The following is a 26,301-nucleotide window of genomic DNA, read 5'->3' as shown; positions in this document are numbered from 1 at the left end:
CTTTTGGTGATTCACAGGGTGGCAGATCCTTCTCAATGGTCTAGGATATTTCCCCACCCTTACATTTCACGTTTGGCAACACTCAGCACATGCAGAATATCATTGGCTGCATGAGGTACTGGTGTGGAAGATAAAATTTCACAAGAAAAGTGACCCAAGGGAAGTTGTTTCCAGATGTATGCAATAACAATGTATTGGGAAATCCTTCTTGAGTGTCATATCCTTTAAGCAGTTCTGGAACACTTATACATGCATGCTCTCCGGCATGCCTAAGATATGACACAAAACTGCTTCCTCTTGTACATCTGTGTGCCTCGTTACGATATTGAACCATGCAATACTGATAATGGGTGGAGGGACCATCAACACCTGGCTCCAAATCTCTGACAAGCAGACATTGAAATGAAGGCTTTTTTATTATTTCAGTGGTATTTGTTGGTTGGGTAGCCCTCCTGGGACGACCCAAGATTTCTGGTGTACAATCTGATATCATTAAGTCTGCCTGTCTATTGATTAATGCTCACTCGGCTATGCTTAGAATCTACTATCAAAATGTTAATTTCTTTCCTGGTGCCAGCTTGTTAGAAGTTATCCTGTATTCAAGATATGTCACCTTGCCTTCTTGCCCGTTAGCAATAATATTCAACACATGAATGCCTGTAATCACAGCAAATCCCTATGCCTGAGCTGCCACCAGCTCCTCAGTGAAACCAAAGTAATTGAAATCATTTCTTCATGAGTGCAATTCCTGGGTGACCTCACAGACGTGAATGAGAGCAGTAAATTGGTAGTCACTCCAGAGACTTACCGTGACCACTGATAAAACGTCTCATCGGCTGGAGAAGAAAATGAGTCAATCTGAGTCCCTTCCACAAGGAGACCAGAACAGTAAAATGGAGTCTTTTAAATCTAGAGGAGAGACAACATTGGGAGTCTGATTATTTTCACATTGAAATGTTCTATCTCCATTGGTGTAAAACTTTCTTATTACTGCATTGGCATGTCAATGTAGATTTCCAAACACATTTTTGAAGTGGGACTTGGACCTCAAACTTCTGATGGAACATTTCAAAATTAACAACATATCCAAAGGCATTAAGAAAGCTAAAACCCCAAAAATGGTGAGATGAAAAAAAGAGAATATTTGGTCACTGACATGAAAGAGGAGATAAAATACCACAATCTGCTTGTTCTCCTCATTACATCCTCCAACTATAAATGATGATTTCAAAAATTTACTGATTTGTAAATTAATGCTGATGAATGAGAATATTCCTTTTTGTTCAAAAATAGGAATATCAGCCAAGAAAGGAAATTGAATGGAGAAAAAACGCAAGGGGCCCTACAGATGGTGCAAAACAAATAATAAATTACTATAGAAACACAAAATGCTGGCAGAACTCAGCAGGCTAGACAGCATCTATGGGAGGAGGTAGTGATGACGTTTCGGGCCGAAACCCTTCATCAGGAGTGAAGTAACATGGGATGGTCGAGGGGGGATAAGAAGTGGGGGGGAGGGATGAAGTAGAGAGCTGGGAAGTGATAGGCTGGAGGGAAATGGGCTGGGGGAAGGTGGAGAATTATGGGAAATAAAAGAGAAAGAAAGGTAGGGCTGGGGGGGGGGGAGATTATAGTGAGGGGGGATAAAAGAGAGAGAAAGAGAACCAGACTGAAATAATAGATAGGGATGGGGGTAAGGGGAGGCAGGGGTATCAACAGAGTTCTGTGAGTTGGATGTTCATGCTGGCAGGTAGGAGGCTACCTGGGCGGGAGATAAGGTATTGCTCCATCGAGCTGCGTGTGGCCTCATCTTGACGGTAGAGGAGGCCATGGACAGACATGTCGGAGTGGGAGTGGTCTGTGGAATTGAAGTGTGTGGACTTCCTAGCTTTTCCTCCAGCCTATCACTTCTCAGCTTTCCCTCCAACCTATCACTTCCCAGCTCTCTACTTTATCCCTCCCCCCATTTCTTATCCCCACCTTGACCAAGATAGATAGATAGATAGATAGATACTTTATTCATCCCCATGGGGAAATTCAACTTTTTTCCAATGTCCCATACACTTGTTGTAGCAAAACTAATTACATACAATACTTAACTCAGTAAAAAATATGATATGCATCTAAATCACTATCTCAAAAAGCATTAATAATAGCTTTTAAAAAGTTCTTAAGTCCTGGCGGTAGAATTGTAAAGCCTAATGGCATTGGGGAGTATTGACCTCTTCATCCTGTCTGAGGAGCATTGCATCGATAGTAACCTGTCACTGAAACTGCTTCTCTGTCTCTGGATGGTGCTATGTAGAGGATGTTCAGAGTTATCCATAATTGACCGTAGCCTACTCAGCGCCCTTCGCTCAGCTACCGATGTTAAACTCTCCAGTCCTTTGCCCACGACAGAGCCCGCCTTCCTTACCAGCTTATTAAGACGTGAGGCGTCCCTCTTCTTAATGCTTCCTCCCCAACACGCCACCACAAAGAAGAGGGCGCTCTCCACAACGGACCTATAGAACATCTTCAGCATCTCACTACAGACATTGAATGACGCCAACATTCTTAGGAAGTACAGTCGACCCTGTGCCTTCCTGCACAAGGCATCTGTGTTGGCAGTCCAGTCTAGCTTCTCGTCTAACTGTACTCCCAGATACTTGTAGGTCTTAACCTGCTCCACACATTCTCCATTAATGATCACTGGCTCCATATGAGGCCTAGATCTCCTAAAGTCCACCACCATCTCCTTGGTCTTGGTGATATTGAGACGCAGGTAGTTTGAGTTGCACCATATCACAAAGTCCTGTATCAGTTTCCTATACTCCTCCTCCTGTCCATTCCTGACACACCCCACTATGGCCGTGTCATCAGCGAACTTCTGCACATGGCAGGACTCCATCCCATGTTACTTCACTCCTGATGAAGGGTTTTGGCCGGAAACGTCGTCACTACCTCCTCCCATAGATGCTGTCTGGCCTGCTGAGTTCTGCCAGCTTTTTGTGTCTTTATTTATTTCCAGCATCTGCAGATTCACTCGTGTTGCCAATAAATTGCTATGGCAGTTCAACACAACAGTAAAAATGTTGACAAAGCACTGCAATGTATTTCTAGGTGTATTGTTCTCAAGAGTAATGAAATTTTATTAAACTTGCTTGAGCACTGAGAACTTTCTAAGTTCTTGTTTTCCAGTGTTATAAATGATATCGAAAGTCTAGATCGTATAAAATAAAGATTTACAATAAGGAGTTCAGTAATTAAAGAGAGCTAGTTTTAAAATAGTTAGAACACAATAAAACACTCCTCTTTTGAATAGGGAAAGCTTGAAGGAGACTTGATGAAGGCCTTTAAGATAGTCTATGCTTTGGATAGTTAAGGAAACATCTCCATATAAAGCAATAGGTTGTGATTCAAATAATCAACTAATGCATCTAAAAGGACCATAAGGGGACAATTTTTTTACTGAGAGAGTGATGAGAATTCAAAATGCAGGGACTGTTGAGGAGATTAGCTTAGATTCTTTCCTAAGGAAAGTAGATGAGTACATGAAAGGCAACCGTGGCTGACAAGGGAAGTAAAAGCCAACATAAAAGTCAAAGAGAGGGAAAATAATAGAGCACCATTTTGTGGGAAGCTAGAGAATTGGGAAGCTTTTAAAGGACAAAAGAAGGCAATTAAAAAGAAGTCATAAAGAGGGAAAAATGTAAGCTAGCCAAAATATTAACGAGGATACCAAAAGTTTCATCACATACATAAAGAGTAAAAGAGAAGCAAGAGTAGATATCAGACCACTGGAAAATGATGCTGGAGATATAGCAACGGGGGAACAAGTAAATGGTGGACAAACATATTTTTCATCAGTCTTCCCTGTGGAAGATACTAGCAGTATGACAGAAGTTTGTGAGTGTCAGCAGAGCAGAAGCGAATGAAGTTGCCATTACTAGGGAGAAAGAGCTTAGGAAGGTCTGAAGGTAGATAAATCACCTGGACCAGATGGTCTGCACCCCAGGTTTCTGAAAGAGGTGGCTGAAGAGATTGTGGAGGCATTAGTAATGATCTTTCAAGAGTCAATGGTTCCAGAAGTCTGGAAAATTGCAAATGTCACTCCACTGTTCAAGAAGGGAGAGAGCAGAAGAAAGGAAATTATGGGCCAGTTAGTTTAACTTCCATAGTTGGAAAGGTGTTGAAGTCCATTGTTAAGAATGGGATTTCAAGGTACTTAGAGGCACATGATAAAATAGACGATAGTCAGCATGATTTCCTTAAGGGAAAATATTGCCTGACAAATCTGTTGGAATTCTTTGAAGAATTAACAAGTAGGATAGAGAAAGAAGAATCAGTGGATGTTGTGTACTTGGACTTTCCGAAGGCCTTTGTCAAGGTGCGGTACATGAATCTGCTTAACAAGTTAAGAGCTCATATTATTACAGGAAAAGTACGAGCATGGATAGAACATGGGCTGATTGGCTGGAGGCAAAGAGCGGGAATAAATGGAACGTTTTCTGGTTGGTTCTCGGTGACTAATGGTGTTCCACAGGGGTCTGTGTTGGGACCGCTTCTTTTTACCTTATATGTCAATGATTTGATGATGGAATTGATAGCTTTGTGGCCAAATTTGCAGACAATGCGAAGATAGATGGAAGGGCAGGTAGCTTTTTGGAAGCAAGGAGGCTGTAGAAGGACTTAGGCAGATTAGGAGAATGGGCAGTGGTGGATGGAATACAGTGACAGGAAGTGTATGGTCATGCACTTTGGTAGAAGAAATAAAAGCAGAGACTATTTTCTAAATGGAGAGAATATTTGAAAATCTGAGGTTCAAAGGGACTTAGGAGTCCTTGTGCAGGATTCCCTAAAGGTTAATTTTCAGGTTGAGTTGGTGGTGAGGAAGACAAATGCAATGTTAGCATATATAAAAGAAAGGATGTAATGTTGAGACTTTATAAAGCACTGGTGAGGCTTCATTTGGAGTACTGTGAGCAATTTTGGGCCCTTTATCTGAGAAAGGTTGTGTTGACATTGGAGAGGGTTCAGAACAGGTTCATGAAAATGGCTCTGGGAATAAGAGGGCAAACTGAGAGCTGTGAAACAGTTTTATTTAACTTCGTTATTAGCAGTTGCTCTACCTATACAATTAGCTAAGGTTGCTAATTTAAACCTATATCCTGTGGTTAAGCACTCTTTACAAATTTGGCTCCAGTTCCACAAATTTTAATCTTAAAGAATTTAAACTTTGTAGTATGATTTATTGTAATTACTTTTTTAAACCTTCCTGGAGTGATCCAATTTTTTTACTTTGGAAAAATAAAGGTACCGGTATTAATTCTTTTTTGGATTTATTTAAAGAAGGCAGATTGCTGTCTTTTGAACAACTAGTCGATAAATATTCTCTCTCATATTCACACTTTTTACAATATCTTCAAGTTAGACATTTTTTACAAAAATATTTAAGTAATTTTCCTTACATATTGGAGGCTGACTTGTTAGATACTATTATGAATATGAACCCCCCTGTTGAAAGGTTCTATTGGAAGAATTTATAATTTATTATTACAATGGGATAAGCGTCCTTTACTTAAGATTAAACAGGATTGGGAGAAAGAACTCAATTTGACTTTTATATGGGAGGATTGGATGTGAATTCTGAAGTTGGTTAACTCTTCTTCGATCTGTGCTAGTCACTCACTGATTCAATTTAAAACTGTACATCATTACCATTTGACGAAGGAGAGACTTTCTAAAATATTTCCCAATGTTGACAAGTATTGTGATAGATGTAAAACTGAGATAGCTACACTGACACATATGTTCTGGTCATGTTTTATATTAAAACAATTTTGGAAGTCAGTCTTTTTGACAATTTCTAAAGCACTCAGAATCAACTTACAACCTAATAAATTGACTGTGCTTTTTGGAATAATTCCTCAAAATATCCATGGTATTTCTGTGTCTGACCAACATGTTATTGCATTTGTTACATTGATAGCTAGGAGGGCCATCTTGTTGAAATGGAAGGATATATCATCTCCTAATTTGTCACAATGGTTCTCTCAAGTGATGCTGTGTCTTAGCTTGGAGAAAATTAGAAGTCGAACCTTTGAACCTTTGTTTGATTTTGAGAAGAGATGGGGCTCATTTGCTCATTATTATCATTTCAGTTAACTGATAGATGTCCTCTATGATCTAAGTGTGAATTTTTTTTGATATATCTTTCTTTCTTGTTGGTGGTTTGATGTTTATTTTTAGAAGCTTTCTGTATGATGCATGGCTCCGGGGTTGTACCCCCAATGGGTTTCTTTATTTACTCTCACTTTTCTTGCTTAGTAGGGTTTTTTTTATTCACAAACATTTTCAATCTTTGGTAATTTCTTTTTTTTTGGAGGCATTGTAAGTGTTGTTACTTTGATGTACCTGTGCTATTTTTGAATAACAATAATAATAAAAAGATTTGAAAAGAGAGGGCTACTAAATGAGGACCATTTGGTGGCTCTGGGGCTGTACTCACTGGAATTCAGAAGAATGAGAAGGGATCTCATTGAAAGCTATCAAATGTTGAGAGGCCTTGAAAGTGTGGAAATGGAGAGGATTAGTGTAGGACCAGAGGACACAGCCTTAGAATAGAGGGATGTCCATTTAGAACAGACAAGGAGGAATTTCTTTAGCCAGTGAGTGGTGAATCTGTGGAAGTCATTGCCACAGGTTGTTGAGGAGACCAAGTCATTGGGTATATTTAAGGCAGAGGTTGACAGATTGGAGGTTGGGCCCGAGAAAGAAATGGATCAGCCATGATGAAATGGCATAGTGAGCCAAATGACCTAATTCTGCTCCCATATCTAATGGTTGTATGGTCCTATGAGAGCAAACTCTACACTAAAACATTAAGCCAAGGCAAGAGAACTTAGTGGGAGTTTGAAGATTATAAACATCACTTCCTGAATGACCAAATGACCAGTTTCTGTGGGACTCATTCTGCAAATTCTACTTGTCAAATTCTCCTTATAAGTGATCCTGTGTATCTAAACACAGAAACGTGGAAAAAGCTTACGTTATTTGTACGTTAAAGAGTCTTTGCCTAAATGGAGGAATTTGTATTCCCCAATGTGTTCCTTAATTTGTCTATGAGTACATCATGCACTGATGCCAGTTGCATCAGATTGCACACACAGATAAAATTAAAGTGGTACAATCCAAGACAAAAATAGAATAATGTCGATATTCTTGGAGCCATTGCCTGCCATTAACTGCTTAATTGTCCACCACATTCATGATTAGATAGGACTGGTTAATAGGTCTGTGATCTGTGTTGTTGATAGTGAAATTGCACAGCTGTGCACATTCCACTGCCTATGCTGTTCGATATGCAAGCAGCAGCTTCACACCAGGTTGGCAGGTAACTTCAAAGTGAGCCCCGGGTTGCTCCCAGTATGACCTCTGCATTCCTCACTGAATCAGGGTTGATCCCCTGGTTTGATAGCAATGGTGGACTACGAGGTTACAGATTCTACAGTAGTGGTATCAGACATTTCAAGTGTTGCCAGTGCCTGTGAAAGTCCAGTTTTAAGCTACCAGATCTGATCAGAGTCTAAACCATTCAGGACAATCATAGTGTCACAGAACAGGATGAGGGATGTCCTTAGTATGAAGATAGGATTCATTGTTGTAGAGTCATAAGGCATAGGAAAAAACCCTTAGCCCTACCATGTCCACACTGATCTTAGAGCATCTCTGTCCAGTAATCCCATTTACTGGTACATGGTCCATAATCTCTGTGGCCTGGCATTTTAAATGCTTGTTAAATTTTATGAGAGTACCTGTCCTTATTGTCCTCTATGACACATCTCATCCACTATGTTCCAGATTCCAAACACTCCCTGGTGAAAATACTCTTCCTTGCTTTCTTTCTAAATCTCTAAGTTTTTATGTCGAAGCTCATGCTAGAAAAAGATGTTCAGTCTGTAACTAATTTGCTTATTCGACTTTCCTTTCTGTCTGATCAGAGGTGGGGTGTCATGGAGATGGTGGAGATGTGCATGAGTAGGAAGTTTCGAATGAAATATTAACCATTTACTCCCAGGAAAAAATAACTCAGGGCACAGAAAAGAGCATCTTAAGGCTGTTTTAGATTTTTCAGAAGTCCATCTCACAAATGGTCAAGAGGAGTTGGTCTGTGATATTGCTGATGAGAGCCACTATGGAACACAACATCGGTTATTTCAAAATTGTATGATACTCCAACAACACTGGTAGAATCTACAAGATGAATGTACATGCATTGTTGAGAAGCTTGTAGAGTGTTCAAATCAGTAATTCACTTAAAAGTCCAAAATGTACAAACTTGAGTTAGGCTGGAGATAGTGACCTTGAAGGCAGATCTAAGAGAGAAATTAAACAATAATGCAAAAGTGAAGGTCATTTCCCTGGGGAAAATGAAAATATTTATGAAGTCAAAGAGCAAGACATGAAATCTGATGAGACCATAAGACGTAGGAGCAGAGTTAGGCCATTTGGTCCATTGTGTCTGCTCTGCCACTTAATCATGGCTGATCCTTTCGTCCCTGCCTCAGATCCACTTTCCAGCCTTCTCCCCTTAACCTTTGATGCCATGTCCAATCAAGAACTTATCAATCTCTGCCTTAAAAACACCCAGTGACCTGGCCTCCACAGCTGCCTGTGGGAACAAATTCCACAAATTCACCACCTCTGGCTAAAGAAATTTCTTTGCATTTCTATTTTAAATGGATATCCCTCTATCCTGAGGCTGCGCCCTCTTGTCATAGACTTCCCTACCAGGGGAAACATCCTTGCCACATCTACTCTATCTAGGTCTCTCAACATTCGAAAGGTTTCAATGAGATCCTTCCTCATCCTTCTGAATTCCAGAAAGTACAGGCACAGAGCTATCAAGCATTCCTTGTATGATAACCCTTTAATTCCTGGAATCATCCTTGTGAACCTTGACTGAACCTTCTCCAATGCCAGCACTTCTTTTTTTAGATGAGGAGCCCAAAACTGTTCACAATACTCAAGGTGAGGCCTCACCAGTGCCTTATAAAGCCTCAGCATCACATCCCTGCTCTTGTATTTTAGACCTCTTGAAATAAATGCTAACATTGCATGTGCGTTCCTCACCATCGACTCTACCTGCAAGTTAACTTTTAGGGTGTTCTGCACAAGGACTCACAAGTCCCTTTGCATCTCAGATTTTTGGATTTTCTCCCTGTTTAGAAAATAGTCTGCACATTTATTTCTACTATCAAAGTGCATGACCACGCTTTTTCCAACATTATATTTCATTTGCAACTTTCTCGTCTGTTCTCCTGCTGTCTAAGTCCTTCTGCAGCCTACCTGTTTCCTCAACACTACCTGCCCCTCCACCAATCTTTGAATCAACTTCAAACTTGGCAACAAAGCCATCTATTCCATTATTTAAATCATTGGTATACAGCATAGAAAAAAGAGGTCCCAACACTGACCCCTGCAGAACACCACTAGTCACTTGCAGTTGACCTGAAATGGATCCTTTTATTCCCACTTGCTGCCTCCACACCGATCAGCCAATACTCCAACCATGCCAGTGACTTTCCTGTAATACCATGGGCTCTTAACTTCATAAGTGGCCCCATGTGTGGACAAGTTACAGGATGGTATACAAACGGAGGACAGCATGTCTAACATACATCGAACACGGTCTGTTGTTAGCAAGACATCCCATGCATCTAATATCACATGGTCTGCATTAAAATCGAGGCTGATTTAGGTGAGTTATACACAAGACAACAGATATTATGGGATAAGCATGCTTCGGAGGGAAAGGTGGAACAGCTTCGAAGAAATCAGGAAGAACTTTGGAGAAAAAGGAAGCCTGCTTTGGAAGAACAGGTAAGCAACTTCAAAGGAAAATGGAAGATCTTAAATTGCAGAAGAAATCAGCAGCCAAGATGACCAGAGTTAAAATGCTAAGGGCTTCAAGTGCTGTGGGTGCTAAGCATACTCTAGCAGAGCAGTTTTTTGGTGAGAGTTCCTTTGTTGGCATGGAACAGAGAAAATCCAGCATACTCAATGTCAAAGTGGATATGTCTGAGGATCAAAGGCCTATGGGCCACGAGTTTGAACCCCAAGGGGTAGTTCATTCTTAGTCTGCACCAAAGAGGTACTCTAAACCTACATTACATCCAATAGCACAAGGTGCTGCTGACAGCACTGATTTACAGTATGATAACGCCTGTATTTCAGATGATAAATGTGTAAGTGCCATGCTGGTGGCAATAGTGACACAAAATAACAAGCATAGTGATGCAAAAGCAACACATCGCATCTCTGCCTAAGAGAGAACTTCAAATCTTCGATGGTGATCCATTGCAGTATCATTCATTTATGAGGGCTTGCAAGAATGAAGGCAAGACTGAAGATTTTGGTGGCAATCTGAGGTTACCCTAAAGAGCTTGTCAAAGGTTGAGCCAACCCAGAGGAAGGATATCCGAGGGCTAAGGCTTTACTACAGAGATGTTGAGGCGATGATTGCTGCAGCCTATATGGAAAGGGCTCCTTCTTGGCAGCATATTAACTTGGTAGAAAGCTCTTCAAGACGGAAGTCTTTTTCTTAGAAGTTGTTGCAATGCTATGGAAGATGTGCAGGCCATGCATGAGTTAAACATCGCTGCTAATATGAAGATAGTCATAAGTAAATTGCTCCCTAAACTTAGTAAAGAATGAAGATTGGAGATGTCTGAGTTGCAAGAAAGGCACAACTGTAAGGTTACTTTCACTGTCAAGAGAAGGTCATGAGTAGCTGCTTCATTTCAGGATTGGAAGTGGCTGGCTTAGATTGTAAAGATATTGTGAAGTGCATAATGTCCATACAGGGTACACAGGAATGTGTGCCTGTCCACAAAGGGAATATTCCTTGTCAGAGAGCTCTCCAGTAATGGTCTTACCTGAAACATGTTTATTTGTTGGAAATTGGTTCAGGAATTGGACTGTTGATAGGGGTGAATATGCCTAAGGCATTGGAGCCATTGCAAGTGATTTGCAGTGTTAATGATGGACCTGATGCAATCAGACAATCCTAGGTCGGACAGTTAAAGGACCATTGTAGAAGAGACTACGCTCGGCCAGAGCTGGCAGTTAAAGAGACTTCAGTTTCACGCTTGGATGAGCTTTGGCAGCCGTGATTCAAGACAGATTTGCCTGAATGCAGTCAAGAGGGATAACATGGCTTGGCAGGAGAAGAGCACAATCCAGGACAGATTGCTTACCAAAAGAGGACATTTGTGTAAACGTTGAGATTTCACATCCCCTGTGTCTTAATAGCATGTAGTTGTAATTATTATATGATATAATAATTAGGGGATTAGAATGTGGGAGCCATGCATTCTGTGTTATGCAGTTATTACATTTATTATGATATCTAGTTTCATTAATGGGGGCATGATAAAAGCAAAGGGAATAAATTACGTATTCTTGCTTATTTTGTGGCAGTTTGTGGCTTGGGACCAGTGAAGGTCATATCTTTGCTGGATCTATTGCTAAGGTAACACTTAATATTGTTTCAAGATTGTATGTTTGCCAATTGCTAATAAAGGATCGAAATAAGCAACTTGACTCTTTGGAACAATCGATTTATTGGAGCTGAGGGTGCGACGTGCAAGTATAAAAATCCCGTGGTAGCTGCAGGCTCACGGCAATTGTTTTGATTTTGGATTAGTTTTGCTGCTGCACGGTTGATTATGAGAGAGTTCAACTTGAATAGTTTGGGACTGCAAGAGAAAATCCCACTTGCTGAAGACAGGGAGGTATGGACACTGAGGGCAGCAAATGTACCAAGGGTAATTCAGGAAGATGCTTAAAATGTGGTATTAGTTAAAACGATCCTGCAGATTGATCCTAGTGGGTTTTCTAGAAAATCTGTAAACTGCATAAGGCAGTTACTGTAAAAGCAACAGTGAAATATAAAATTCTGCAGATGCTGGAAATCCAAAGCAACGTGCACAAAATGCTGGAGGAATTCACCAGGTCAATTTGTGATATTGCTGATGAGAGCCACAGCTCAGGTCAGTGAAATATGAATCTCAGTTTGAGTGTCAGAAATGTTCAACAGAACTGATGAAAATCAGACTGGGGCTTGGAATGTAAATGATGCTTCTTAGACCATCAGACATAGGAGCTGAATTAGGCTATCTGGCCCATCGAGCCTGCTCCGCCACTCAATCATGGCTGATCTTTTTTTCCCCTCCTCAGCCTCACTGCCCGCCTTCTCCCCAAAACCTCTGATGCCACACCCAATCAAGAACTTATCAAGCTCTGCCTTAAATATACCCAACGACCTGGCCTCCACAGCTGTATGTGGCAACAAATTCCACAAATTCACCACACTCTGGCTAAAGAAATTTCTTCACATCTTTGTTTTAAATGGATGCTGTGCCCTCTTGTCCTTGACTCCCCCACCATGAGAAACATCCTTTCCAAATCTACTCTGTCTAGACCTTTCAACGTTTGAAAGGTTTCAATGAGATTCCCCCTCATCCTTCTAAATTGCAGCAAGTACAGACCCAGAGCTATCAAACGTTCCTTAAATGATAACCCTTTCATTCCTGGGATAACCCTCTCATTATGCTTGTACTTTGTCTCTTAACACTCTGAGGGTGCAAAAGGCTTCTTACTAGGTTACACAATTTCATTGTAACTGCTAGCATTATGTAACACCCTGAGAGAGGTTTCACTGCTAATGCAATGGGTTTTCTGTTAGCAGCATAACGGGGGCTTTGGACTGTGCGCCGTCCATTGAAGGGAGTGTTTTTTCCTGTTGTGTGCCTGAGAATAAGGTGATCTGAGTCTTATGTTCGGCGGAAGGTGAAGCAAGAAGTTGCCTGAAAGGAGAAGTCGTAGACATCCAAAGGGAGTGGACTGGGGCCGGGAGTTGATGAAGCCGGGTGGGGGGGGGGGGGGGGGGGTTGTCGATGGAGGACCAACGGAAGGGAAATCATGAGCTCCAATGGGCACGTTAGACTGTTACATTAAACTGGGCCCTTTTCTTTCTGTTTTTCTTTACTAACCCTCTAGTCAAATTAAGAATTATAAAGCTAATCATTTAATTGCATATGGTGTACTGTCTGTTAATTCATGGCACTGATTTGTAACAGGGGAACACATCATGCAGCATCCACACAAACAAAAGGTTTTGCATCTCAGATTTCACAGAGACGGTTTTCCCTAGACTAATGCTTCCGGCTGAACCTGAGGGTTACAATTGTGGGGGCTCATCTGGGATTGATTTCATTGGATGCTGTGAGATTGTCCTGAGCATTGAACCAGTGGGTTGTTTGTTTAAGTCTGTGCTAGTGTGGCTGCTGCTGGGGCTGAGCATTGGTGTGCATCCACGGGGTTAGTGGTAATGAATGCATGTGTGTTGAGTGGGGTAGATATTCTATACTTGATGAATTGTTAATTTGACTCTTAAGTACTGTTAAAGCAAAGTTATGATGGCGGTGCAGAGATTTGGTAAAATGCCGGGCATAGACTTTGTTTTAGTTCAGACTAGCATTGACGTAATGGCATTGGAACTGTGGGCTGAATCGCAAGTTGGGTCTCCTGTAGCTCGAGGCGGAGATTTCAAAGATAGGGTTCTCTCGTTTCTCCTTAGAGAGGGGAAGGAGTGGTCTGATTTGGGATGTCTAATGACTCCCTGCCCCCCAATGAAGAGTGACAATTCTGAGTTAGTATCGCCCTTACCTCTGTGGTGAATAAATGGAAAAATACCCAGGTCCAAAGTCCCAGCTATCATAGGCTCCGTCTATTCTCAGGAATGAAGCCCACCCCTAAAGGGGAAGAGGAGTACGAGACTTGGGCAGAGCAGACCTCTCAGTTGTTAGATGAGTGACAGTGCTCTGACGACGTAAAACAACAGTGATTGGTTGAAAGTTTGAGTGGGCGGGCTGCTGACGTTGTGAGAGCCTTAAAGTCCCAGTTCCCCCTTGCCACTGCTGCCGCTTATATGTGAGCACTGGAAAATGCATTTGACACAACAGGAAGCGTAATGGAGCTCGTGACAGGTTTTCAGAACATTTTTTTAGGAGAAGGGGCAGAAGCTTTCTGCCTACATCTTTCAGCTAGGGAGGCATCTAAGTTGCTTGCAGTGCAGAGGGGCCAATCCGGCGGCTGAGGTGGATCAGTTATGAATGGACCAGATAGCAAAGGGTGCCCGGTTCCAGGACCTGATCACTTGGGGTCTCTGAATGTCTCGTAAGATGCGCCCCCCTCCCTCGTTTGTTGAGTTGATCAGAGAAGTATGGGAGGAGGAGAATGTGTCAGAGCCATGGGAGGCCTCCGTCAGCAGGGTACAGTCCTTGGTAGTGGTCCCCTGCAGTGAAGTGACCATGGATAGCCTGCCCCTGGAAGTGGTAGAGGAGATTGTGGCAGAGTTGAGAACTGAGATGTCCCAGTTGTTATCAGCGGGTGTGGACCCCCCCCCCCCCCCATACGATGGAGCCGATAGGGAGGCAGATCCTCTAAGGGGACGGACTATACGGAGGGCTGCTAGCAGCCGGTGTCACGCAAGAAGAGGAGCGGCAGGATCGTCTGTTATAACCATGGTGAAGATGGACTCTTCAGGCGGGTGTGTGAACGACGGGAAACCCCTCGGACAGTGAGCCCCCGGGTACCTAAGCAGACAGAGTCGTTGGGAAAAATCAAAAGAGACCCAGTGAGGGAATGGCCTGGCATATCAGAGGGACACATTCCCAGCAATGTATCAGAGAACACCATATAGAGCAAAAAACCATATTCCTGAAGCTTAGTGGGGCCAAGCTCCAGTGTATCACTACAGATAGAGGGTATTTACGCTAGAGCCACACTTGACACAGGGTCACAGGTCACTTTGCTGTACCATTCATTTTACAACCAGTATTTGACACATTTACTACTAATGCCATTCAGTACTCTAGAGATCTGGGGTATTAGTGTGGGTAATTATCCATTGACAGTTATTTGTCAGTGAAACTGGAGTTTTTGGAGGCCGATGTGGGAGTGACTGAGATCCTTAATACATTAGCTCTAGTTTGTCTGGACCCCATTGAGAAGGGTGGCATTTCAATTCTTGTGGTGGCCAACACTCCTACTGTGAGGGGACTCGTGGGAGCCTGCAAGGAGAAAGCTGGAGAGATCTTACTGAGAACAGTGTCCGTTCACCTGGAGTTTCGAGCTGCTTTTGAGGAAGTGTGTCGCTGCATAGGGCCGGATACCAAGTTTAGAGGAGGGACTGTGTGGTTCACCCAGTCAAAGCCAATCATGTTATGGCCCGGGGGAAGTAGCAAGAGTGATGGGGAAACCACCAAATTTTCCGGAACACCTAAGGGCAAGGCTCTCTTAGTGGACACTCCAGAAGACCACGAGGGGGAGTCGGGATTACCTGCTGGGGTACTCGTGAGACCTGTGGTTGTACAGGCGAACAGGATGGTACTGATTGTCAGGAACACTATGAAGAGGGAGGTCACCTTCAAGTGGGGGATGCCCTGGTGCATCTGTTCCCGGTGATGGTAATGTCTAGTGTCCCTATGTGACAAGCTAGGGAGAGACTATCTGAAAAAGGGGGACGGTTGACCGCTGAATCATTCAACTTCAGGGACTCCCCAGTTCCTGTGGGTTGGAAGAGGAGGTTGATAGAGAAGATGTTGAAGCTGGAAGGTGTCTTTTCCACTGATGAGTTTGACGTGGGTTGTTCCAAGAGCACTCATCAAATTATCTGGGTGACCAAGGACATCCAGTTCAGAGATAGGTCACGGTGACAGGCCCCTGCAGAGGTGGAAGACATTCAACAGCATTTGTGTAAGTTGAAGGAAGCTGGAATCATCACTGAGTCCAGAAGCCCCTATGTATTCCTAATAGTAGTGGTCAGGAAGAAAAATGGGAAGGTACGGATGCGTGTGGACTATAGGACTCTGAACAGGAGTACCGTCACCAACCAGTACACTGTCCCAACGATTGAAGACACGCTGGCCTGTCTGAGTGGTGCAAAGTGGTTCCATGTGCTGGGCTTGAGGAGTGGATATTACCAGATCCCCATGAGTGAGGCTGACAAAGAGAAGATGGCTTTTATATGTCCATTGGGATTCTTCCAGTTTGAAAGGATGACCCAGGGCATATTGGGAGCCTCTGAAACCTTCCAGCGTGTCAAGGAGAAAACGATGGGGTATATGAACTTGCTTGACATATTCGTGTATCTGGATGACCTCATAGTGTTTGAGTCCACCTTGGAAGAGCATAAAGTGAGACTACTGAAGGTGCTGGGCCACCTGTAAGCTGAAGGTTAAATCTTTTTCTGGACAAGTGCCAGCTCTGCAAGATGTCTGTCAACGTTGTTGGGCACATAGTCTCATGAATGGAGTAGCTACGGATCTGTCTAAGATAGAGGCGGTGACCACATAGCCAAGGCCCCAGACTGTGAGTGCTTTGTGCTCGTTCCTTGGGTTCTGTGGTTACTATTGGAAGTTCGTGAAGGGCTACACAAAAGTGAGTCAGCCTTTAAATCAGCTTCTATGTGGTTACCCTCCCTTGGGGAAGAAAGGGAGGAGGACAATAGGAGAGGAGGGTAAAGAGTATCTTTGTCCTTCAAAGCCTTTTGGACCGAGGTGGGATGTGAAATGTGAAGAGGCCTTTCAGTTGCTGAAGGAGATGCTGACCCAGATGACTGTGCTGGCTTTTTCAAACCCCCGATTGCCGTATGTATGGCATACAGATGCCAGCAGAGAGGGATTAGGGAGTGTCTTGTATCAAGATCGGGGCACCGGGTTGAGATTTGTTGTGTTTATCAACCAGAGTCTGTGGTTTTCTGAGAAAAACTATCCCATGCACAAGTTGGAGTTTCTGGCATTAAACTGGGCTGTAGTGGATAAGTTGAGTGACTGCCTCTATGGTGCCAAGTTTGAGTTGAGGACGGACAACAGTCCCCTAACTTATATCCTGACCTCGGTGAAATTAGATGCCACAGGCCATTGGTGGTTGGCGGCGTTGTCTGCCTATGATTCCAACATGAAGTACCGGCCGGGAAGCAGGAACATTGATGCTGATGCTTTGTCCCGACGTGCGCATGAAGGGCTGGACAGGGACGGAGAGTGGGAGAACGTTCCTGCCCCGGGAGTGAAAGCCATGTGTCAGTTTGCCACCATGGTGAAGGCAGAAGCAAGGCAACGGCAGGATCGAAGCTTCAGATGACGCCATTCCACAAGTTTACTGCAACCTGACTGCTCTGAAGATAAACCAGTTGCTGGAATTGAGTCCTGGGGAAGTGGCAGCTGCTCAGCGAGATGACCCGGGCATTGGTACTATTTGGTCAGCGGTCAAAAAGGGAGACATGCCTAAATGGAAAACACAAAACACACTGCGGTGCCTCCATTACTGAGAGAACGGCCCAGACTGGAGTTGAAGAACCAGATCCTATACCGGGTCACGTCGCCTTTGGACCAACCTCGGTGTTCCCAGCTGGTTCTGCCTGAGAAGTATCAGACGATTATGTTGAAGTCACTGCATGATGATTCTGGACGTTTGGGGGTTGAAAAGACCTATGGATTGCTCAGAGATCAGTTTTACTGGCCCTGAATGAAGCTGGAGGTTGAAGAATATTGCGAGTCGTGCATTCGATGCATACAAAGGAAGATGCTGCCTATAAAGGCACCTCACTTGTCCCACTTGCAGAGTCTGGGGCCCCTTGACCTGGTTTGTATGGATTCCCTGTCAATAGAGCCAGATGCTAGCAACCTGGTGAATGTCATAGTTATCACGGATCACTACACCAGATATGCGCGAGCTTTCCCTACCAAAGACCAGAGGGTGTCCACAGTGGCCAAAGTGTTAAGTATTTCATTTATTATGGCCTCCCCAGGCAGGTACATAGTGATCAGGGACGGGATTTCGAGTAGGCTCATACATGAGTTACTGAGCATGCTCGGACTTGAGAAGTCGAGGACTACTCCTTATTACTCACAGGGTGATCCCCAGCCTGAGAGGTTTAATCGGACCTTGCTAGACATGCTCAGAACCTTGGAGATCAGCAAGAAGAGCAGGTGGAATTAACATATAGGACATCTGTACCTGAAATGAAGCTACCGGATACTCGCCATATTATCTGATGTTTGGGCGCGAGGCGAGGTTGCCCATCGACCTTTCTTTTGGGACTGACGAGGGTGACTTACCACCGAAGACTGATGTGTCTGATGTGAGAAGGGATCTGAAAAAGGCTTATGAATTAGCTGGGGTCGCGGCTGCCAAGCAGAATCAAGGAAATAAGAGGAGGTATGATCAAAAGGTAAGGCTCTCCCAACTCATGCTAGGAGACCGAGTCCTCATAAGGAATTTGGGGCTACCTGGGAAGCATACGTTGGCTGACTGCTGGGTGGCTACGCCCGATGTGGTGGAGAGTCAGATGCCAAACCTACCAGTTTTCCGGGTGAAACCAGAGGAGGGGAATGGGCCTGTCAAGATTCTCTATTGGAACCACCTGTTGCCTCTGGAACAAGAGGTGCGGGCTGACCCAGAGCCCGACCTGGAGCTTACACCTAGTAAGAGGACTCTGTGGCAACGCAGGGTGACTGAAGGACCAACAGCAGGAGAGGTTAGACCGGTCCCCACCCGAGTAGGATACTGATTCGGAGGATGAGAAAACGGGGGTGTGCCATATGCTGCCTTTTGCTAACTCCCCACTGACTGAGGAAGAGATTCCCAACCCTTCTCATGTTGAGTCAGGTGAAATGGTGGGGGGGGGGGGGGGGCTACCTGTGGACAGCCTGGGGTTCAGCGGGACCCTACAAGGCATGAAGCGGTGCTTAGTCAAGGGAAAGAGGGGTCTGAGTTGCAGGAGGGCACGAGTGATAGATTGGGGGAGGCCTTGCCAAGTAGATAGAAGTATCCCCAGTAGTGTCGGAACGCGAGGATGTAGATGAAGTCTCAAAGAATCAGGAGACCTCCGGATAGGCTGCTTATGTAGCACTGGGGGAACAGAGTGTGGTCACTACTGCTTTGGGGAGCTATGTCACTGCCTTTTACACCTGGCTTGGACTTGGTGCTTTGCAGGAAGGGTTGGCAAATTATCTCAACGTCACGAGGACATGACTAAATTTGGTGGGGGGGGGGGGGAGACTGTAACGCCCTGGGAAAGGTTTCACTGTTAATGTAACGGTTTATCTGTAGCAGCAGTGTTTGGGTTATGGCTAGAGATAACGGGGGCTTTGGAATGTGCACCGTCCATTGAAGGGAGTGTTTTTTCCTGTTGTGTGCCTGAGAACGAGATGATCTGGGTCTTATGTTCGGCGGAAGATGAAGCGAGAAGATGCCTGAAAGGAGCGGTCGTAGACATCCAAAAGGAGTGGACTGGGGCTGGGAGTCAACAAAGCCGGTGGGAATCGATGGAGGACCAACGGAAGGGAAACGGTGAGCTCCAACGTGCATATTAGACTGTTCCATTCAAATGGGCCCTCTTCTTTTTGTTTTTCTTTACTAGTCAAACTAAGAATTATAAAGCTAAATCATTTAATTGCATATGGTGTACTGTCTGTTAATTCATGGTACTGATTTGTAACAGGGGAACACATCATGCAGCATCCACACAAACAAACGGTTTTGCATCTCAGATTTCACACGTTTGGCGGGCCCAGAGACCGTCTTCTCTAGACTAACGCTGCCGGCCGAACCGGAGGGTTATTATTAGATAATAATTATTTATCACACGTACATTGAAACAATGCATTAACAACCAATACAGCTAATGATGTGCTGGGGCAGTCTACAAATGCCACCATGCATTCTGGTGTGGACAGGGGACAGTGTTTTCAAGATCCTTTTTAAAGTTGGGCATGAGCAACTGGAATCAGTCAAAATCATTTCAAGTTTTTTGGAAATTTATAATTTCTGTCACAAGTTATCCCAAATTCACTTCACCGTCACTTTGCTACTAATCTTCTAATATGATGCCGACATTGGAATAAAATGGAGTTTGGGTATTCAATTATTTTGCAAAAGTACTGATATTCTTAAGAACCCAAAGGAATCAATAGTTGCCTAGTCTTAAGAAAAACAATTGCTTATTTTGTTAACCTGTTGTATTTCTTCTCAGAAAACAAGCTACTGTATACCTAACATTTACATAAAATGCTTCAGCATGTTGTCATATTCTGCTTCTGTCACAAGAGGGAGACAACATCATTCTCAGACGCCCTGCATAGCAAACCAAATCTCTTGAGTTTTACAAATGAGGAGTTGCCATCAGAAACATGAGAAAGTCTGCAGATGCTGGAAATACAAAGCACCGCACTCATGAAATGTCGACTGATTATTCAGTTCCATAGATGCTGCCTGACCTGCTGAGTTCCTCCGGCATTTTGTGTGTGTTGCTCCGGAGTTGCCATTAGCCAGGCATGTTACAACCATGCTCCGAGAGAACAATCGCTTGCAAGTAGATGAAGAAGCGACAAACTGAAAAAAAAAACGGATTTACCACTTCATCAATTACCTTTTCAGTACACTTGCAACTTCAGATACCAAAAATCAGTTAAAAACACTTTACAGCTCTTTCAGCTGTGCAGCTGGGATGATGCAATGAGCTAGACATTGATCTCTCACCATTCAGACCAGAATTATGGTCAAATCCATACAGTACAATTCTCCTGGCCTTTTGGTGGAAGAATCTATAAGAAGGTCACTTTTGCTTGTTTCATTTCAGGTCCACAAAACCTACAAATCTCTTCAGGTGATAGGATGTTCATTGTGCAATAAGGACACAAATGTGTAGAATTAGATACAATTGAAAGTAGGTGAATATATGAGAGGGAATTAGAATTGTTATTATATGAGAGGATTAGATACAGCTGTGGATAAATGGTTTCTGATTTTTCTTGTTTTTATTATTGCTTCCGCTTCACATGCTTTTTCAGTTTTTATTAATGTTTAACCATCCTTGATTATTTAAAAAACTTTGATCAAGAAATGCATCAACCTACCAGGGTGAACAGTACGACACTGGGGAGTGCAGTGCAACAAAGGGATCTGGGAATCCAGGTCCATAATCCATTGAAAGTGGTGTCACAGGTTGCTAGGAGCATAAGGGAAGCTTTTGGCACATTGGCCTTCATAAGTCAATGTACTATAAGATATTGGTGAGGCTTAATTTGGAGTGTTGTGTGCAGTTTTGGTCACCTACCGACGAGAAAGAAGTAAATAAGGTTGAAAAAAAAACCAGAGAAAATTCACGCGAGGCTGTTGCCGGGTCTGGAGGACCTGAGTTATAAGGAAAAATTGAGTAGTTTAGGACTTTATTCCTTGGAACTTAGAAAATTGGGGGGAAATTTGATAGAGGTGTACAAAATTATGAGGGGTGTAGACAGGCTTTTTTCCACTGAGGCCAGTTGGGACTACAACTAGAGGTCATGGATTAAGGGTGGAATATGAAAGTTTAAGGATAACATGAGGGGAAACTTCTTCACTCAAAAGGTCATGAGAGTGTGGAATATGCTGCCAGCGCAAGTGCAGCATGCAGCTCAATTTCAACGTTTAAGAGAAGTTTGGATAAGCACATGGATGGCAGGGCTATGGTCCTGGTGCAGATCAATGGGAGTAGGAAGCTTAAATGGTTCAGCACAGACTAGATGGGCCAAAAGGCCTGAATCTGTGCTTTATTTCTCTATGTCTCAATGACTCTATGACCTTTAGTCTATATAAAATGAAGCTAAATTGAAACCTGTAACAATATCTGCATGTTAAAGCCATAATAACATTAACATTTGCCACCATTTACCAGTAACCACCATCACCACAATGGCCAAAGCCTTCCATAATTCAATAGTTAGTGGTCTAAACTGGAAACTTAAAGCCCTATATGGCATGATTATATGCAAATGAATGGATATGTAAAGCTGGCATGGAGCTTTTTCGGTTAAAAAATGAAAATAACTTTTTCAAGCCCTACTTGTAACATTATTGTTAAAGCCTTGGCCTATAGAATGAGAATAGCAAGAAACATGAACCAAAATGTGTTCAAGACACATTGGATTTATTTAAATTGGGGTTAGTCCAGGGGATGAAGTAAGATGTCCTTCTCCCTTTTGAAGCTGCAGGCCTCAATGCCCTTTTTGAAAAATCTTCCCTTTCCTCAGCCCTTCAGTTCCCCCCATATCCATAACCAGTGAAAACAATCAGTTCTATCAATCTGCCACAGTATTTCTTTCTTTTAGCCACAGAATGGAGTGTATTTATTGGATCAAGTATTGCTACTTTGCACTGGCTTGGCAGATAGTTCGAATCTACCTAATAATATCCAGCTTTTTCCATGGAAGATTGGAGCTAGAGTTCTCAGCTGGGTTTTTAGTAGCAGCAATATAAGCTGCTTGGGCTTCTTTATCCACAAAACAAAAGCAGCAGAATTATGTTTAATTGGGAGAAATGTTAATTGAGACAACTAGCATGCAGAAGCACAATGCAATATGATTCCATTCCAGCCTAGCTTGGACTGATCCTCAGAGGGTCGCATGGAAATTCTTCACCGTCATATCGCTGCACCAACACAAACGAAGTCACACCCTCAGCCAACGTGGTGATGGTGCTCTCAGCTAACTTCAACACAGTTAACACTGCCATCCTCCACTATTTCAACGTCTTTGTCAGCTGGACTGTCTTTGGAAGCTCCATCTCATAAAAAAGTTAATCATAACAAGAAAATGTTTAGGCATGGGTTCATTTCCTGTACCGGCAGTGTTCTCGCCTTTCTCATTACTCGAGGATTTATCCTCACTTCTGCATTTTATTGTCTATTTTCTTCCCTGTCATAACAGGGATAAATCAGGAGATTGGATAAATTGTGTCCAATAGCACTCAATAAGCTTTTGAAATTATGTGGAGGTGTGGAAGAAGATGCAGAGGTAAATTTGCAAAAATAAATTGACACAGGAACAGAAAGCTTATAATTGTTATGAAGCTCCAGCTATGCTGCGTTTCCTTTCACTTGTGAAGAGAATACAGAGGGGTGACCTTTAAGAACGTGAATGGATTTACATCAATCCAGATCTTGAGAGGATATTTGCAATAATGGGAAGGGTAAAGCTAGGGGTCACAGACAGCCCAGTAATAAATCCACCAGGGAGTTCAAAAGGAACTTGTTTATTCAGTGCCTGATTAGGATGTGCAACACACCACTCAGGTAGGTAATCTAGCAAAGTTGAGGGGAGGTTGGTTGAGCACAGCTTTTTGTGTGGAGCAGACACTGTGGTGGGGACATATTGAATGCAAACTACTGTATGTTTTTAAGCTCAGTACATTTTGCATAATATGTGAAGTATTCCCACTGCGGATAGAATTATTGATGAGCTGCCTCTAGAAAACAAGCTTTTGTTTACTGAAAGTTTTACATAATGTACAATTTTACAACTGCCAAAGAAAAACTTAGTATCATCTGATAATGTCATGAATTTCAGCCTTCTGTGAGAACAAGATTATTTCAGAAAACACACTTGACCCAATCAATGAAGCATAGCAAAATGAAAACACAGAGAACATCTTATTCTCACCTTTCTTCCTTGCAGGTGTAAAATTTCAACTGAAATGAATCAGGCACAGACCGTGCATCAGGCCTAATCTGGTGAAGGATTTGTGGACAGTTACCTTAGTGAAGGCCACTGTCAGTCAGTTCTTGCTCTGTTATTAGATTACATACAGAAAGCAGTGTGGGGCAAAAAACACAGGCTCACCAGATAGATAAAATAAAGAGTACCTTTCTGTTCCTGCATCCATCCACCGAAGTACGAAATGTCTACAATGCAAAGCTTGTGAGGTGGCCTTGACAAGATCCCAAACCACCCCTGAGCAGTGCGCATGATATACCTTTTGTCACAAGCCGAGATTCAAGGAGAGTAACTTTCTGCCTTTTACCGTATCAGCTGTTAACTGAGCTGGAGTACGGTCCCAGCTCTCTGGGTTGTCCATGTCCCCTGTGCACATATCCAATCTGCTCCACGGCCAAAACCAGCACGTTGTACTTTCTCCTGCTCCTTGTGGGAAGCTGTCGCTATGATGCAGTCGTGTCAGGGTGTCAGTTATCCTCTGTCTGCTGCTCCCTTTCCCTTTGGCTACTTCAGTCAGCATGCAAGAACTGTTAATGCTAGTTGGCTTAAAGTGGCCAATGATGGTTCTGCAGCCATCACCCATTGCTCGCTGTTTATTTTTTTCAGTGGGCAGCACATTCCCATGTTGGGAAATGCTCAGCACTAGAGTAACACAGTGATTCTATTCATGGGTGTGTGTGGCAGGTCACCTCTCTTGCAAACTTCCAGAGGTTGTTGCTTTGTGTGCCGACTTTACTTTGCCCTTGTGAGCAACTGTAGGGTGCAGGGGCACCTGGAATATCTGGGTTTGTGCAATGACTGCTCCAGCTGATGCTCAGCTGTTTATCCAGACCAGCCAGGTGGAAAGGGTTGGCCTGCCATTCGGTTGGACTCGTTTAAGTTGATTAGCAGTATAATAGACAGTCAGTCTGGCTGGTGCAGCTGTTATCTTGTGGCCCGAATGGGTGAAGTTTCCTGTTTGTGTAACTGATAGCAGGTCATTGTTCAGTCATGTAAAAGTTAAGGATCAGGGTTTCCACTGCACTCCCTTGCAATGTTCTGCTGTGCAAATGCCAGCAACTGCGTTTTCCTCTGATGTGATAGCTCCCTTTTTACATCAGTGGGAAGGAGCTACAGTTATTTATTATACAATTAAGCAGCCTTCAGTGATTAACAGTGTCATATGGTGCTGAAAGAAGGCACTGAAGCAACTCACCACCTTCCCTTTGCATAATGCCATGAGACATATAGAATGAATAAAGCTCCCCAATTGCACAGAAATTACTCTACTAAATAAGGTATGTTTTTCCCACCAAGGGAAGCTTAAAGTTTATGACAAATAATATACTAGCAGTAGCAGATAGGTTTTCCAAAGAATGTGGGTGAATGCAGCTTGCAAATAACTCTTCTGCTCACGGATGTAATGAGGAAGAAAAGAAGCAAAGTTAAATAATCACAGATCAGCTAAAGAAACGAGAAGCCTTGCTGTAAACATTGTTAATGTACTGTGATGCACAACTGACAAACAGAAAAGGTCCAGCAGTGCCAGTAATCAGAGACTGCTGGCAATTATATTGTCAATGCCGACAGACATCTTTATTTTTCAGTAGCCAATTGTCAGGAAAAAGAGAAGGAACATAAATCCTTCACATGGAAAATTATAATTTCAGGCGCAGTGTTGTGTTGCTGCCAAATATACAGCAGCCTGGGTGATCAACTCTGCATTCAACTTCGTCTGCTGTGGTTCAAGCCCATGCTCTGGTATTGACAGTCTCAGCTGGATTTAGTGCAGATAAAAGTAGGGAGATGAGAAATTGCAGGATTTGTTGTCCTCTTTTCCCTTCTCAAACAGCCAACCTTTCTGTTTCTCCTCCTTCTCACCCCCTCTGAGCGGTCAGCCCTGACCAGCAGCAAGTGTCCCCCGGTGGTCCATCATGGTCCATTATCTTCATACCTTATTTACAGTTGTCCTTGTCATGGAGGCATATGTTCCAGAAAGTCGTGATTCAACCGTCAGTTCACTCCAGATAAAGACTTATTCAAGGAATAGTTCAACAAGAAATACCAGTTTCCCACGTTATCAAATCCCACATAATTCTGTAAGAAGAAACACAGATTGTGTAATTCATCTGACAACCCAACAGAAAACAAAAACACATTGTATAATTTCAAAGGATGTGGGTAACTAAAATCAAAATGCATGAGCACTTGAGCTCTCAGGAACAAAACAGAAGAATTATTAGGGTAAAACCTGGAAGAATTTATCTGGAATTCTGGAAATTGTTTTGTAAGGGTAACCATTGATTGGGATATTATTGCTTGATAGGGTTGCCGAGGAAACCTATCAATGTCAAAAAGATTCTTCCGGTCCGAAGCTGTATTTGTTATTTCTTTTGAAATTGCTAATAATCATTGTGGGGGCATTAGTAGTTTTCTTTCAAGAAACACTGGAATGGTTCCAGAGGACTGGAAAATCACAAGTGCAACTCCACTCTGTAAGGAGAGAGAGAGGAAGAAGAAAGGAAATTATAGGCAGTTAACCGGACTACCGTTGTTAGGAAGATGTTGGAGTCCATTATTAAGGATGAGGTTTTGGGTACTTGGAGGAACACAATAAAATAAACTGATCAACTTGCAGTAGCGGTCAACAACCTTTTTAAGCCCAAGATCCCCTACCTCGGCCTTAGTGAAAGGCAAGATCGACTTACTAAATCGTTTAGAGAAAAAACAGCTCAGATTGTAC

The 26,301-nt window shown here is 43.1% G+C and overlaps 1 long non-coding RNA gene across 1 annotated transcript; it reads right to left on the bottom strand.

Annotated features, from left to right (window-relative positions):
• Positions 1-809: 809 nt before the first annotated feature.
• Positions 810-25,574, bottom strand: LOC140723278 (uncharacterized). The gene is made up of 3 exons (XR_012097852.1): positions 25,513-25,574; positions 20,328-20,442; positions 810-909 (listed from the first exon to the last, which is right to left on the bottom strand). It is a non-coding gene; the product is annotated as an uncharacterized lncRNA (long non-coding RNA).
• Positions 25,575-26,301: the final 727 nt, after the last annotated feature.

Source organism: Hemitrygon akajei, chromosome 3, assembly GCF_048418815.1.
Source record: "Hemitrygon akajei chromosome 3, sHemAka1.3, whole genome shotgun sequence".
Lineage (NCBI taxonomy): Eukaryota > Metazoa > Chordata > Chondrichthyes > Myliobatiformes > Dasyatidae > Hemitrygon > Hemitrygon akajei.
This window is presented reverse-complemented; position numbering and strand designations above follow the sequence as displayed.